A 15,726-nucleotide genomic window follows, 5' to 3' on the forward strand; every position below is an offset into this window, starting at 1 on the left:
AACGTGCAGACTCTACACAGGCAGTCACTGAAGGTTAAAATTGAACGTGGCTCCATGGTGCTGTCAGTTCATATTTGGTGCAAACTAAAATTGTGTAAAGCTGCAGCAGTAGAATTTCTTTTTGTCTAATATGTGTTCTCTATCCCTGGTGGGGCATCATACTTACCAGAGTACTTGGGTGCAGGTTGGCAAGAGCTAAGATTTACCAGTTGCCAAGTGTGAGCAGTGTTGCTGAATCTAACTATCTGAAGCTGCTTGTCCAACAATGAGCAGACTATCCCATAACAGTTGGCTTGAGTTGGAGAGCAGGATTATCAAAAGTGCAGTGGAATGAAGCACATCTCCCAGTGACAGATCAGTCTCAAACTGGAAGGGCTGTGGGGGTAGTTAATGCAGCTTCTAGTTTCTGCATCCATAATAATCGGTTTCCTATACTAAACGTCCTCTTCTGAGCTCAGCACAATGTAGCGATGGGGATTTATACGATTGATCTTCAGGCATCAGTTTTTTTCGTTTGTGGCTGCACAGCAGCTCTCCCTGGGCAGACCTTGTTTCCAGCAACTCCCCTCTTTAACCTAACTTCTTTCTGACTACATCTTCTGCAATCTCCAGGTTCTCAATTAGTACCTTCAGTACTTTTCTCCCAACTGCACACTCCATGTTTCAGTATGATAGAGCAAGCAGTCAAAATGTTTCTTGCCTCACTTGGACAGATTTTGTGGACTAATTTTTGGTGTCTTGGGATATGGGGTGCGGATGGGGAAGTGGTTTTGAGGGAGAAGGTCAGCCATGATTGTACTGAATGGTGGAGCACGCTCGATGGGTCATTCGGTCGACTCCTGCACCTCTTTCTTATGTTCTTATAGGTCCTATCTTTTGAGCCACTCACCCTCCACAGATAGGTGATGTGTTATCTGTGCTGGTCTAACATCGACTGCAACTGGATGCAGTAAAACGAGAAACAGGCTTCCGACACAGGAGATGGTCCAACACTGTTTTATTGAACCCGTTGATTGCTGTACATATTCTGCTGTGGGTTGACACTCTATTAACCTAACTGATAACCTCTTACTGGCTTGACTAGACTAGCTCTCTATCACATGGTGATGATGTTCATTGGCATGTGCACTGCGACTATCTCCCTAGCCATGTCCTGTGAGAGAGGGAGAGCCTTAATGCCCTGTGGCTTTATAGTGGTGGTGTCCTGTCTGGTGATTGGTTGTTCTTTGTTGTGTGTGTTCATTGGTTATCCTGTGTGTCAATCACTGCCTGTCTGCATCTCATGATATACATGAGTGGGTATTATGACATCTCCCCCTTTTAAAATAAATTTTGGAACGTGGCGGTATATGCAAGCATAACTATGCACAAGTGGGGAATGAATGAACATATGTACATGGGAAGGTGTCTATCGTGCAGATAGGGAGCAAACTGAATAAAATTTACAAGATTTAAGTCAATAGATTCGGTCTTTGTGGTGGGCAACGAATTCTTGTCGATCGCCGCAGAGGTTGGGGGGGGGGTGGACGGAGGTGGCATGATGTCATGCGGAGAAGTGCGTTCGGGTGATGGGCAGGGAACTTTACGCAGCGCCCTCCTGTTCCGCCGTAAAATGGAGCCATCAGCTATTTGGACAACGAAAGACCTGGGAGCAGCCTGTCTGACGACAACAGCTGAGGTTGACCAACCTCCCTCAGGCATCCGAACGCGAACAACATCGTCTGGAGCCAGCGCAGGCAGATCCGTGTCATGAGCATCATACATGATCTTTTGCTGGTCCCTGGATCGCTGCACCTTCTGCAGCACCGTGAGGTGGTCAAGGTCTGGAACATGGATGGCTGGAACAGTCGTCCTCAGGTTGTGGTTCATGAGCAACTGCGCCGGAGACAAACCAGTCGACAGAGCGATTGCCCTGTATGCCAATAGCGCCAGGTTGAAATCTGAGGCTGAGTCTGCAGCCTTGCACAGCAACCGCTTGACAATATGGACCCCTTTCTCGGCCTTCCCATTTGATTGCAGGTAATGGGGACTGAATGTGATATGACTAAAGTGGTAGGATCGTGCAAAGTCGGACCACTCTTGGCTGTAGAAGCATGGACCATTGTCACTCATTACCGTGAGTGGTATCCCATGCCTGGCAAACGTCTCTTTCCAGGCTTTGATGACGGACTTGGACGTGAGGTCCGACAGTTTCACCACTTCCGGGTAGCTGGAGAAGTAGTCAACCAGGAGCACGTAATCACACCCATTGGCGTGAAAGAGGTCTATCCCCACCTTGGACCACGGAGAGATTACGATCTCGTGCTGTTGCAGCGTTTCCTTGAGCAGCGTTTCCTTGGGCTGAGCTGGTTGAAACTTCTGGCATGTTGTGCAGTTGAGGACTGTGTTGGCAATGTCCTGGCTGATGCCAGGCCAGTAAACTGTCTGCCGAGCTCTGCATCGACATTTCGCGACTCCCAGGTGACCCTCCTGGATCTGTCTGAGCATCATGTTTTGCATGCTTTGGGAAATGACGATTCTATCTAGTTTAAGAAGGATCCCCTCAACAACCGTCAGCTCGTCCTTAACGTTGAAGACTGGGGGCACTGCCCCTTTTGCCAGCCATGGGCGAGGTACTTCATCACGTGCTGCAGTAGGGGATCTTTTGCAGTTTCTTTGCGTATTTGTATAACTCGTTCATCAGTGGCTGGGAGGCTGCTGGCACACAACTGCACCTGTGCTTCAATGTGGCAGATGAAGTTTCCCTGTTCACACGGCGTGGTGACGGACAGGGATAGGGCATCCGCGACAATCAGCTCCTTACCCGGTGTGTAGACGAGTTCGAAGTCATATCGGCGGAGACTAAGAAGAATTCGCTGCAGCCGAGGTGTCATGTCATTTAAATCCTTTTGGATTATGTGGACTAAAGGCCTGTGGTCTGTTTCCACCGTGAACTTTGGCAGGCCGCAAACGTAGTCATGAAACGTGACTATTTCTGTCAGGTGACCCAAGCACTCCTTTTCGATCTGGGCATACCGTTGTTCGGTCGGAGTCATGGCCCTGGAGGCGTGTGCCACTGGAGCCCAGGACGAGGAGTCGTCTCGCTGGAGGAGCACCACCCCAATGCCGTTCTGGCTTGCGTCTGTGGATATCTTGGTATCCTTGGTTGGGTCAAAGAATGCCAGTACTGGGGCTGTGGTGAGCTTCACCTTCAGCTGAAGCCACTCCGCTTGATGTGCGGGAAGCCACTGGAACACTGTTGACTTTTTACGAGATGCCAGAGGGCTGTGGTGTGGGATGCCACGTTGGGAATGAATTTCCCGAGAAAATTCACCATCCAGATGAAACGGAGGACCGCCTTTATGTCCTCTGGGGTCTTCATGGCATTGATTGCCAGCACCTTGTCAGCGTCAGGTTGCACACCCTGCTGTGAAATATGGTCACCTAGAAACTTGATAGCGGACCTACCAAATGAGCATTTGGCCCTGTTGAGCTGGAAGGCGTTTTCATGTATCCTCTGGAAAACTTGTTTGAGGCGAGCGATGTGATCCTCGGGCATCGTGGACCAGGTGATCACGTCGTCCACATAGACTCGCACCCCCGATGCCCTCCATCATTTGCTCCATTATGCGATGAAATACTTCGGAAGCTGATATGATGCCAAAAGGCATGCGGTTGTAGCAATGCCTGCCGAACGGAGTGTTAAACATGCACAGCTTCCAACTGGACTCGTCCAGCTGTATCTGCCAGAACCCACGGGAGGTGTCCAGCTTGGTAAAGAATTTGACATGAGCCATCTCGCAAGTTAACTCTTCGCGCTTTGGGATCGGGTAGTTCTCATGCATGATGTTGCGATTCAGGTCTTTGGGATCAATGCAAATGTGAAGATCACCAGAGGGCTTCTTGACACAGACCATGGAGCTGACCCAGTCTGTTGGTTCCGTGATCTTTGAGATGTTACCCTGGTCTTGGAGCTCTCGTAGCTGCGTTTTCAGACAACCCTTTAGAGGAGCCGGCACCCGGTGCGGTGCATGGATGACTGGGATGGCATTCGGTTTGATACACCCAGCTGACACGATCCCTGGCAGCTATGGCATTGCCATTGTAGACAAGGAGCTGGCAGGCTGGTGGAAGAATGCTAGGTTGGTTTCGGATGCTGTCGAGGTCCGACTGTGATATGAGGTTTGCAGATGCACCAGTGTCCAATTTAAATCGGATGGGAGACTGGTTAACCGTGATGACAGCACACCACTCGTCGTCAGGATCCACAGTGAGGATTGAAAGGCGGTTTGCAGGCATGGTAGAGACCAGCTCGCGCGTGGTGATTATGCCCACCCGGTATGTAGACTCGAGGCAGTCAGCATTGGGGTCCGTTGGGCTGTCGGGATCCGAATCCTGCATGCCTTGTTGTACGCAGCGGACACGTCTGCGCTGCAGCTGGGATCGCTGGCTGTTGGTTGGTGGAGCGGACCTGCATAAGGCCGCGTAATGCCCAGGCTTTCCACACTGTAGACATCGACTACCTCTGGTTGGACATTGCCGCTTTAAATGGGCGGAGCCACAATTTGGACACGTCATGACGCTGACGTCAGCGTGTTCCGTGCGCTATCACGCATGTGCAGTGCGGTCGGCCGCGTTCGCACATGCACGTCGGGGTCTTGGGCCTCGTCGTCCACCCGGTCGTGGCGTGCAGGCGTAGGGACCCGGGAAAAGTGCGCGAAACGGCCACTCTTCTCCGTGCTCAGGCCTTGCATTTTTGCGATGGCATGCACCCTTTCTGCCTCATGGGAGACTAGTTTTGCATTTTCTGCCGCCCTGATGCGGGAGTAACGATTCCTGGCATGCTCATGGACAAAGCACTAGGTTTTGACGGCGACGGAGAGGGTCAACTGTTTGATTTTAAGGAGCTGCTGCCGCAGGGAGTCGGACTGGACCCCGAAAACGATCTGATCCCGGATCATGGAATCAGCCGTCGAGTCATAATTACATGACAGCGCTAGGATGCGGAGATGGGCCAAGAAGGACTGAAACGGCTCATCCTTACCCTGAAGCCTCTGTTGGAAGATGTACCGTTCAAAGCTCTCATTCACCTCAATGTCGCAGTGGTTGTCGAATTTCAGCAGAACCGTCTTGAACTTAATCTTGTCTTCACCATTGGCAAATGTGAGCGAGTTATAGATGTGGGTGGCATTGTCCCCCACAGTCGAACAGTGCGATCTTTCTGGCATCCGATGCTGCCTCGAGGTCGGAGATCTCGATCTACAGAAGGAACTTCTGTTTGAAGACTTTCCAGTTGACGCCGAGGTTGCTGGAGATCCGGAGTTGCTGAGGAGGTTGGATCTTTTCCATGTCGCTGGATGGCTGCGTGCTGGTCATTGGAGATTCACTCGAGGTAGGTTTGTTAGAGTTAATAGCTCTCTGGTACCATGATGTGTTATCGGTGCTGGTCTAACATCGACTGCAACTGGATGCAATAAAACGAGAAACAGGCTTCCGACACAGGAGATGGTCCAACACTGTTTTATTGAACCTGTTGATTGCTGTACATAATCTGCTGTGGGTTGACACTCTATTAACCTAACGGATAACCTCCTACTGGCTTGACCAGACTAGCTCTCTATCACATGGTGATGATGTTCATTGGCCTGTGCACTGCGCCTATCTCCCTGGCCGTGTCCTGAGAGAGAGGGAGAGCCTTAATGCCCTGTGGGCTTTATAGTGGTGGTATCCTGTCTGGTGATTGGTTGTTCTGTGTCGTGTGTGTTCATTGGTTATCCTGTGTGTCAATCACTGCCTTTCTGCATCTCATGATATACATGAGTGGATATTATGACGATAGGTTCATAGTTGTAGGAGATAGCACATCATCAAGAGCTCTTGTAGAAATCTAAGCCCTCTTGAGATATTCATATCATTCAGTGAATGCTTCACACTAAGACCATTAACACTCCCACTTAGTGCTAATCTGTTCAATTATAGCATAGTCTCCCTCCCTGCTTTCTACACCAACACCGTCCTTCTCTACAGTGCAATGATGATCAGCTAATGGTGAAACATCACAAACTCTTTATCCGTTCCCCAGCAGGCCATTTCCTTCATCTCCTCCAAATCCCTACAGTTCAGAAGGAGGCCATTCGGCCCACTGAGTCTGCACCATTCTCCGAAAGTGCACCTTACCTAGGCCTACTCCCCACCCCTCCCCTTCCCACTATCCCTGTAACTCCACCTAACCTACACCTCTTTTCTGAAAGTACAAGGAAATGGCTCTTTGATTTGGATTGTGCTCCAGTTACTAATTCAACAGCATTACAGCCAGGGGGATTAAAGGTATGGTTTATTATGAATAAACAACTGGAAATGCCAAAATATAAGTTCTAGCTGGTCTATTCTTCCTATTTCTTGTGTCCTCATAGATCACACCTTTTTAAGAGTCATTCACCCCCACCGCTGCCTCGCGGGTTCATAGTTGTAGGAGGTAGCACATCACCAAGAGAAATCGAAACCCCCTTCAGGTGCTCCTAAGATTGCTTCATGCCCCACCCATGAATAGGCCCCACTGAGCCTCTGATACAGCTGGGGTGGGGTAAGCAGAGTTTGTCTACTGGGAGGTCACAAACCACTCAGGAAAAACTAATACTTTCTGAAAAGATATCAACATGGAGCCCCTTCTTCAGCCTCTTTTTTTCATAAATTCTCTCCGGAGAAGCATGTGAATGGCTTGATTTTAACACAATGTAATATTATGGTAATTAATCTACTTATTCCTGGAAGTTTCTTGTGAATGTTTTTTGTAGGGGGAAGGCAGATTATTTTACACGTGGGAAAGATTAGTGGTCTAAAAATGCACACACAACTGTTGGTGCTTATCTACAGTGACTGTGTAATACGGGCTGCTAATGCAAATGACATGTATCCTTTATTCTCAGACACGCAGCTTAATGTGCCTCATCTGCGTGCTGAATAAGAGGCTCTCTGTTTATATCTTTTCAGAAAGTGTTAGTTTTTTCTGAGTGGTTTGTGATTTTCCAGTATACTCTACTAGTGGAAACAACCACTATGTCTACCGTGTCTAAGCCCCTTCAGAATCTTGTATGTTCAATGCAATCACCCCACCATTCTTCTAAACTCCATAGAATATAGACCCAATTTAATCAGCCTCTTGAAGTATAACCCTCTCATTCCAGGGACCAACTGTACTGTCTCCAAGGCAAGTATATCCTTCCTTATGTATGGAGATGGAAACTGCGTACAGTAATCCAAATATGGTTTATAACAGCAAGCCATCCGTGTTGTACTCATCCCTGTGAACTCAACACTCTCCTCGTTTTTATTAATGCACGATATAATTACCTGCATTCACATTAAATCGTGAGAGCAGCTCTTATGTGAGCAGGCAAAGAGAAAATGGCTTTGGAGCATTGCTAAGACAGGGTTCAGACTGGGGTCTATCATATGTTATGAAGTGTACAACGGTAAGAATAAGATTCTCATTTTATTTGTAGGATATGAGGAAGGGGCTAGTTTTGAAGTTAGCATTGTATCATTCTATCATTATATTCATTCACTATATAAAGATAAGTATGATTATCTGACATGAAACAATTTTGGTTCACCACTAGACTGTGCCCATTTAGGGGCTCCATCTGTAGGGAGTGTAGTGAGTTCTCTGGGACATAAGGAATTGTGACTCTGAACCTCCTCTGAATCTTATGCTGAGTTTTGGAGTTTCCTGTTGGTAGCACATGGGGCATAATCACTGAACACTTCCTGATAAAAATGCGTTTAGCAAACATGCAGAGGGGCCTGGTTAGGTTTCAAATTAGGATGCACTGTCTACAGGTTAACATTTTAATGGAAGAAAACTTGGGCCACATTTCAAATTTCATTTTATTATAAATGAATGGTTACTGGAGCTATAATTTAATTTTCATTTAAATAGATCTGAATGGTTTCTGTGTCAAATGTTATCTTAATTGGCTTAATGCTTTTCTCCACTTCTTTCACATTTGTATGGACACTGAAAGTTTCAATGCGCATCGAGGGAAGTTTATGCACAAACTCTAAACTTGCTGGAAGCCCGGTGCAGCATTTCGCTACACGATGACAAAGTTCACTAACCATGTGTTGACACATTCATGCATTCACTGGTTTATGGAACCAGTCACTGTACTATTCTCCTGTTATTGGTGGTTATTTATAGCTCATGGCCCTGGCAGACCAGTGTTTATTTTGAATGTTGCAATCCCTTTCTTTTTGCATGTTTTCCGTCTCCATAGGGTCGATATTTCCACTTGTGGTTTGAACGTTCTCCTCGTCAAGTCACTGTTTCCTTTGTCACGCCCTCCAAGCTTTCTTTTTAATGTTCTGTTGCAAGTCTCTTCCCTGGCCAGTCATGAGTGGGAGGGGTTTTTACTGGCACAGTGCTGGTTAGAAAGCGAGTGGTTACAGCACCCATTGTACTTAGTCTGACAACTGGTCCAGTATTCCGATCCCACAAATTCAATGGAGTAGTGCCATGACTCTGGCTCCAGTCACCATTTTTGAGTAGGTCTATCAGAAGTCCAAAGTTTCTGAATGTGCAGCAGCAGACTTGGCACTTCCATCTTGTGCTGTATGCTATGCTACAGAGATGGTTTTGCCAAGTTTGTACAAGTTATAGCTGAATTAAGTGTACACTTAAATTTCACATGGAGGAGTTTGGTTATAAGGCAACATATAGAGGAATGGCGATTGTATATTTATGCTTTGCCCTATGTCCATTAGGAAGAGCGCATGCTGCTCAGGTACGGTTTTAAAACTAGAAGTGATTGTTTTAAGATGTTCGGACAATTGATTTGTGAATAGTATTTATAGAATGTCTTTTCCAACTTTGATGTCCCAAAGCACGGAATTTTTGTTCAAAAATGTCGTCAGTCCTGTAATAGAGGAAAATAACTCTACATTTGATTCTTTCAGCTAAGATTTACCAGACTGTTTCCAGGGATGCCAGGACTGTCATATGAGGAGGGATTGGCTAGGTTTTGAATTGTTCTCGCTGGAGATCAGAAGAATGAGGGGGGATCTCATAGAGACTTCTAAAATTCTAACAGAACTAGACAGGGTAGATGCAGGGAAGATGTTCCCGATGGTGGGTGTGTCCAGAACCAGGGGTCACAGTCTGAGGATTCAGGGTAAACCATTTCGGACAGAGATGAGGAAACATATCTTCACCCAAAGAGTGATGAGCCTGTGGAATTCATTACCACAGGAAGTAGTTGATGCTAAAATATTGAATATATTCAAGAAGTGGCTAGATATAGCACTTGGGGAGAATGGGATCAAAGGCTATGGGGAGAAAGCAGGATGAGGCTGTTGAGTTGGTGATCAGCCATGATTGTGATAAATGTTGGAGCAGGCTCAAAGGGCCTCCTATCTTCTATGTATGTATGTATTCTGAAGGTGATTCAGTTGCAGGGCGCATGGCACAGTGGATTATTTACTGAATGAATGCTTGTATATGTTTTAAAGTTTCCACTGTTTGAGGCCAGGAGCTGGGCCATGTTTAAGAATCGGACACACAGCATTGGCGAACCTGTTTGAATTATCATACTCTTATTTGATTCTGCAGTCCGATGATTTAATTCTAGCTGTCAGTTCAGTCTTTGAGTCTTGTTTGCTTCTGTTTGTTTGTTGCACTTCCTTCCCAATATTCTTAATTGGCGGTCTCCAAAGAGCCTAAGGCAAGCTATGAGCCAGAAGTTTTCTTTGGCACATAGTATTAAGATTCTTCTTGGATCTCAGACTATAGCTTTAAACAATGAACCCATTTCCTATGGGATATGCACTGGAAATAGACACGACCTGCCCAGTGAGTTCTCCAGACTTCTTGAAACAGCAGAAAATGCACAGCTGGTCGAACACGTAGCTCAAGTTTAAAAACAAAAAAAACCTCCTTAAGATTTATTGTTTTAAAAAGTAAAATCACACTGAAGCAAAATCTGGGGCGGAATTGGGGGGTCGGAGAATCGCCCGGGGAATCAATCCCGCCCCCGCCGTGTCCCGAATTCTCCGAGCCCCCCGAGATTCGGTGGGGGCGGGAATTGCACCGTGCCGGTCGGCGGGCCCCCTGCGGCGATTCTCTGGCCCGCAATGGGCTGAAGTCCTGCCCCTGACAGGCCTTTCGCGCCGGCATGGTTTAAACCACCTCTGGTACCGGCTGGATTGGCAGCGCGGGCGGGCTCTGGGGTTCTAGGGGTGGGGGGGGGGGGGGGGGCGCGGGTCCCAGGGGTTGCCCCGACGGTGGCCTGGCCCTTGATTGGGGCCCACCGATCGGCGGGCGGGCCTGTGCCATGGGGGCACTCTTTTTCTTCCGCCTTCGCCATGGTCTTCACCGCTGGCGCTCCGGTGCATGCGCGGACTTCCGCCAGCCGGCGAAGCCCTTTCGTCCCCAATTGGCGTGGCGCCAAAGGCCGTTCATGCCAGCCGGCAGAGTGGAAACCACTCGGGCGCGGGCCTAGCCCCTCAATGTGAGGGCTTGACCCCTAAAGGGGCTGATTTAGCTCACTGAGCTAAATCGCTGGCTTTTAAAGCAGACCAAGCAGGCCAGCAGCACGGTTCAATTCCCGTACCAGCCTCCCCGGACAGGTGCCGGAATGTGGCGACTAGGGGCTTTTCACAGTAACTTCATTGAAGCCTACTCGTGACAATAAGGAATTTTCATTTTCATTTCAAATCTAGCCCAAGAGTTTCCTTTAGTTAGATTCAGTTCTGGGCAATCTGCATAAACATTTCAATGATTTTCTTTTGAGAAATGGAAGGTGGGAGGATTTTAATTAAATTGTTCCCTGACAGAGGCGTATAATACTTTCCCAGCGGCTCTCTCCAGTTAAGACTAAATATTCCCAACAGAACTGGTTTCTCTTTCGTATTCCAAGCCGAGGACAGGCTACAAAGTGACACGTTGTATTTCGGAACTGAAAAATGATGGGTCCAAAGATCTACCGCACCAAACACCTGAGGGGCAATCATCTAGCATTCTCAACCCTTTCCTCTCATTTGCTATTAGTGGGACACCATTTACGTCCCTTGTTTTTGAATATTTAACTTTTTCCAGTAATTCTGGTTAGCACTATGTCCACCACATGATTTAGTGGATTTAGTAGTCTGCACTTTCAGCTCTAGGGGCTGGATTTAAATCTAGTCTAACAAAAGCGTTACTCCCCAAGAAGGAATATCTCCTTTTAATATCCTTTTCAACCGTTTATCAGATAGATGATTGGCTGTTCCTTTGACCTTTAAACCCTGTTTCTGTCCTTTTCGTTCTTGTGAGATTTGAAGTTTTGTTTTGGTGTTTCTTTTAATGAAATCAGGCTTTGCTTTCACAATTGGTGCCATATTTTGTGGTGCTTAGAGTGATAGAATTTTACAACACAGAAAAGATGCCCTTTGTGTCTGAATCGGCCATCGGGCACCTATCTATTCTAATCCTGCTTTCCAGCATGTGGCCCATAGTCTTGGGAGCTATGGCATTTCTTTTTTAAATTAAATTTAGAGGACCCAATTACTTTTTTCCAATTAAGGGGCAATTTAGCATGGCCAGTCCACCTTCCCTGCACATCTTTGTGTTGTGGGGTGAAACCCACGCAGACACAGAGAATGTGCAAATTCCACACGGACAGGGGGCCAGGGGCCAGGAGTGAACCCGGATCCTCAGCAGTGCTAACCACTGTGTTGCCCGAGTGTGTTGTGACCTTTCAAGTGCTCATCTAAATACTTATTTACTGTTGTGAGGGTTCCCATCTCTACCACTCTTTCAGGCAGTGAGTTTCAGATTTCCACCACCCTCAGGGTGAAAAGCTTTTACTCAAATCTCCTCCAAATATCTTGCCCCTTGCCTTAAATCTGTGCCCCCTGGTTATTGACCCATCTAGTAAGGGGAAAAGCTTCTTCCTATCTACCCTATTTGCGTCCTTCATAACTTTCTAAACCTCAATCAGGTTACTCTCCCCTCAGTCGTCTCTGCTCGAAGGAAAACAACCCCAGCCTATCCAGCCTCTCTCCACAGCTGAAACACTTCAGGCCAGACAATGTCCTGATGAATCTTCCCTCTCTCATGCAATCCCATCCTTCCTATTGTATGGCGACCCGAACTACACAAGACTGTGGCCTAACGATCGTTCTATGCAGCTCTATCGTTACCTCCCTGCTCTTATATTCTAAGTCTTAACTAAAAAAGGCAAATATCCCATGAGCCTTCTTAACCACATCATCTACCTGTCCTTCTGCCTTCAGGCAACTTCGGATGTGCACTCCAAGGTCCTCTGTACCTCCAGCGTCCTGCAGTTCATGGTGTATTCCCTTGCCTTGTTAGTACTTCCAAAATGCATCACCTCACAGTTGTCAGGGTCAAATTCCACTTGCCACTGTTCTGCCCATCTGACCAGCCCATCTATAACATCCTGTAATCTAAGACTTTCTTCCCTGCTATTTAGCACACCACCAATTTTCATGTTAACTGTGACCTTGCTGATCAAACTTCCCACATTCGGGTCTAGGTCAAACAGCAAGGGACTCAGCACCGATCCCTGTGGTACACCACAGGACACACGGGCTTCCAGTCACAAACAAGCTTTGACCCAACACCTTCTGCCACTAAGTCAATTTTGGATCCAATTTGCCAAATTGCTCTGGATCACCATGAGCTCCCTCTTACCTTCTTGTCTGGTCTTCCATGTGCGAGCCTTACTGAACTCCCTGTAGACTAGGTCAACTGTGCTGCCCTCATCAACACACCTAGTCACTTCCTTGAAAAATTCAGTCAGATTTGTTAGGCATGATCTCCCTGTGACAAACACCGCCGACTCCACTTGCAGGAATAAAATGCATTGATCTGTGTTGTATTGCATTGCTCCTGTTATTGATAGGAAAAGATACAATAACTGGGGTCTGGATGTACCTTTTTATAAACAAAGCATATTTTCCATCTTCTTCATCATCATTTTAAATATCCTACAGAAAATCATGGTTTTAACTAGGTATTTTCGAAGAGGCATTACTTCTCATTCAGAACTCTTTTTTTCTCAGTCTTTTTTTGGCCAAGATTCAAACTAACCCAATGGTTCATAGCAGCTGCTGCTTTAGTTGTCAGAGCCCATGACCAGCAAACTCGTGCATCAGACGCAGGAGCAGTTTATGGAATGCTACCAATTGGGTTGCAAAGTCAGCAGTGAAAGTGTATGCTGCCGAGCTTTTGTCTTGGAAACTCCCTGAGCTGTTCCCAGGCACCCCCGCCCCAGCCAGTTCAGCAGTGCATTTCGCAGACGTGTTAAAACCAGTTGTCGGAACCCATGTTTTTCTTTCTAGCAAGGCAAAATTAATTTCTCTAACTCTTGTCTCGCTCTTTCTTTTTTCTGTCTTTCTTTCGCTACCCTCTCGATTTTTTTTTTAAAGGTGGGGAGCAGGCACAGCTCCAAAGTGTGACATTATGGGAAATGTTCAGAATACAAAGGGTTAATGTCATGTCATAATTAACCACTAGATGAAGTTAGATGCGGAACTATATGAAGCACTGACTCCGATTTCTGGGAGAGGGCTGGAGAGGAAAGCTCAGGAACAGAGAGAGATCAGAGTACAGTTCTAGATAGAGACGAGATGAGTGTAGATTGTAGATTATTAGATTATAGTTTACAATAGGAGTAAGTGTCGAGCTATAATAAGTAGCGCAAATAAAAGTTAGCTTTGTTAATGAACTTAGCTTTTGTGGTCTTTGTGACCACTACAATGTCCACCCTGATCATAAAGAACACCACACAAAGGAAAATCTGTCCCCTTTATCTCCGGTATTTGTTTTGAAGTAAATCCAATCCGACTCGTGTTTAGCCACCACCTATTGGAAGAGCCTTGTCTGGGTACTCGTTGATTTTCTTCATTACAATATTTTATTGTGGAATTTCCAGTTATGCAATTTTTTTGCCTGGTGGATACGATAGTTATCAATTTGACATTGAAATATCACTACAATGGTATGGGTGGGTAGTAGTTGACAGTTGCTGCACTGGCTTCATTCAGTTCAACTTCCTGATTTAGTGTTCAACTAAATCAGTGTTCCCCCTTTATCGTTTGGCTTTTTATTTTTTTTAAAATAAATTTAGAATACACAGTTCTTTTCTTTTTTCCAATGAAGGAGCAATTTAGCATGGCCAATCCACCTACCCTGCACATCTGCGGGTTGTGGGGGTGAGACGCGCGCAGATACGGGGAGAACGTGCAAACTCCACACGGACAGTGACCCAGGGCCGGGATCGAACCTGGGTCCTCGGTGCCGTGAGGCAGAAGTGCTAACCACTGTGCCATCCTCGTTTGTCTTTTTAATGTGAAACTTGCTTTAGACCTCTGAAGGAACTTGAAGGCTCTTTGAAAAAATTCTAGTTTTATTCTGCTTTTCACTGAATGCAACAATTTCAAACTTTAGTAAACACTTCTGCCTCATGCCGCCGAGGACCTGGGTTAGATCACTGTCTGTGCAGAGTTGACACATTTTCCCCATGTCTGCATGGGTCTCACCCCCACAATCCAAAGATGTGCAGAGTAGGTGGATTGGCCATGCTACATTGCCCCTTAATTGTGGTGGAAAAATGTGAATTGGGTACTTTAAATTTATTGAAAAAAACTCGGGCCAGGAATCTTTCCACTTTAAACCATCCACCTCTTTGCATTCCCATGGACCATTAGAATCCACAGGATGGCAGAGCATGTTTCAAGAATAGTTAGCAAAACATTTGGGATGTCGGGCTTCATAAATGAAGGTATGGAGTACAAAAGCAGGGGAGTTGTGCTTTCAAACGTTGTGGTTAGTTCAGCAGTTCTGGCCACTGTACTTTAGGAAGGATGTGGGGGTCTTTGAGAGGGGGCAGAGGGGATTTGCCAGGATGGTTCCAGGAATGGGGGATTTTAACCACAATGTTTGGTTGGAGAAGCTAGGGTTATTCTCTATGGAACAAAGGAAGTTGAAGGGAAATCTGATAAGTGTACAATATTATAACAATTCTAAATTGGGTAGACAAACAAATGTTCCCATTCGCTGGTGGAACAAGGAGTAGGGGATACAGATTAACATTTTGGGCAGGAGATACATGGGCAAATGAGAGAGAATTTTAAAAATTCAGCAAGTGGTAACAATTGGAAACTTGGTGCCGATGAGGGTGGTGGCAGCAGAGGCAATTAATGATTTCAAAAGGAAATTGAGGGTACTCGAGGGAAATAAACCTGCAGGTCTGTGGGTATAGAGTGGGAAATGGGACTGACTGGTTTGCTGTACAGAGAGCTGACATAGACTCAATGGGTAAAGGGCCTCCTGTGTAGCTGGACTCTGGCAAAAGTGCAGAGTAGTGTGTTATATTCCAGAAAGTCAGGTGGTTAAGGGTAGAACTGGAGCCAATCTTTACACGATTATAAATTTTATTTACAGCGATACACATTAAAAGCATACACTTCCTAATCCAAAAACCATGGTTTCAGTATTTTCCAATTATTGGAACAGCAGTGAATCCACAGTTAGTGCACAGCACCTGAACACAATTATTATATATGAAGGAAGCGCAGGCTAATTAAGTCTAGACCACATTGTGAATGCTCTGTCCGTTGTCATGACCATCATTATATTCCAGTCGAGAGGGTTAATCCTTTATATAGCAGGAGGGTTTTATTACACAGGAACAGGCCATTTATCCCTACCAGTTTATGCTGCTCATAAGTATCCTCCTACCCTGC

At 46.3% G+C, this 15,726-nt stretch overlaps 1 protein-coding gene across 5 annotated transcripts in view; it reads left to right on the forward strand.

Annotated features, from left to right (window-relative positions):
* Positions 1–15,726, forward strand: part of LOC119974880 (Rab interacting lysosomal protein) — a 62,866-nt gene that overhangs the window by 1,265 nt on the left and 45,875 nt on the right. The window lies entirely within an intron of this gene.

Source organism: Scyliorhinus canicula, chromosome 12 (assembly GCF_902713615.1).
Source record: "Scyliorhinus canicula chromosome 12, sScyCan1.1, whole genome shotgun sequence".
Lineage (NCBI taxonomy): Eukaryota > Metazoa > Chordata > Chondrichthyes > Carcharhiniformes > Scyliorhinidae > Scyliorhinus > Scyliorhinus canicula.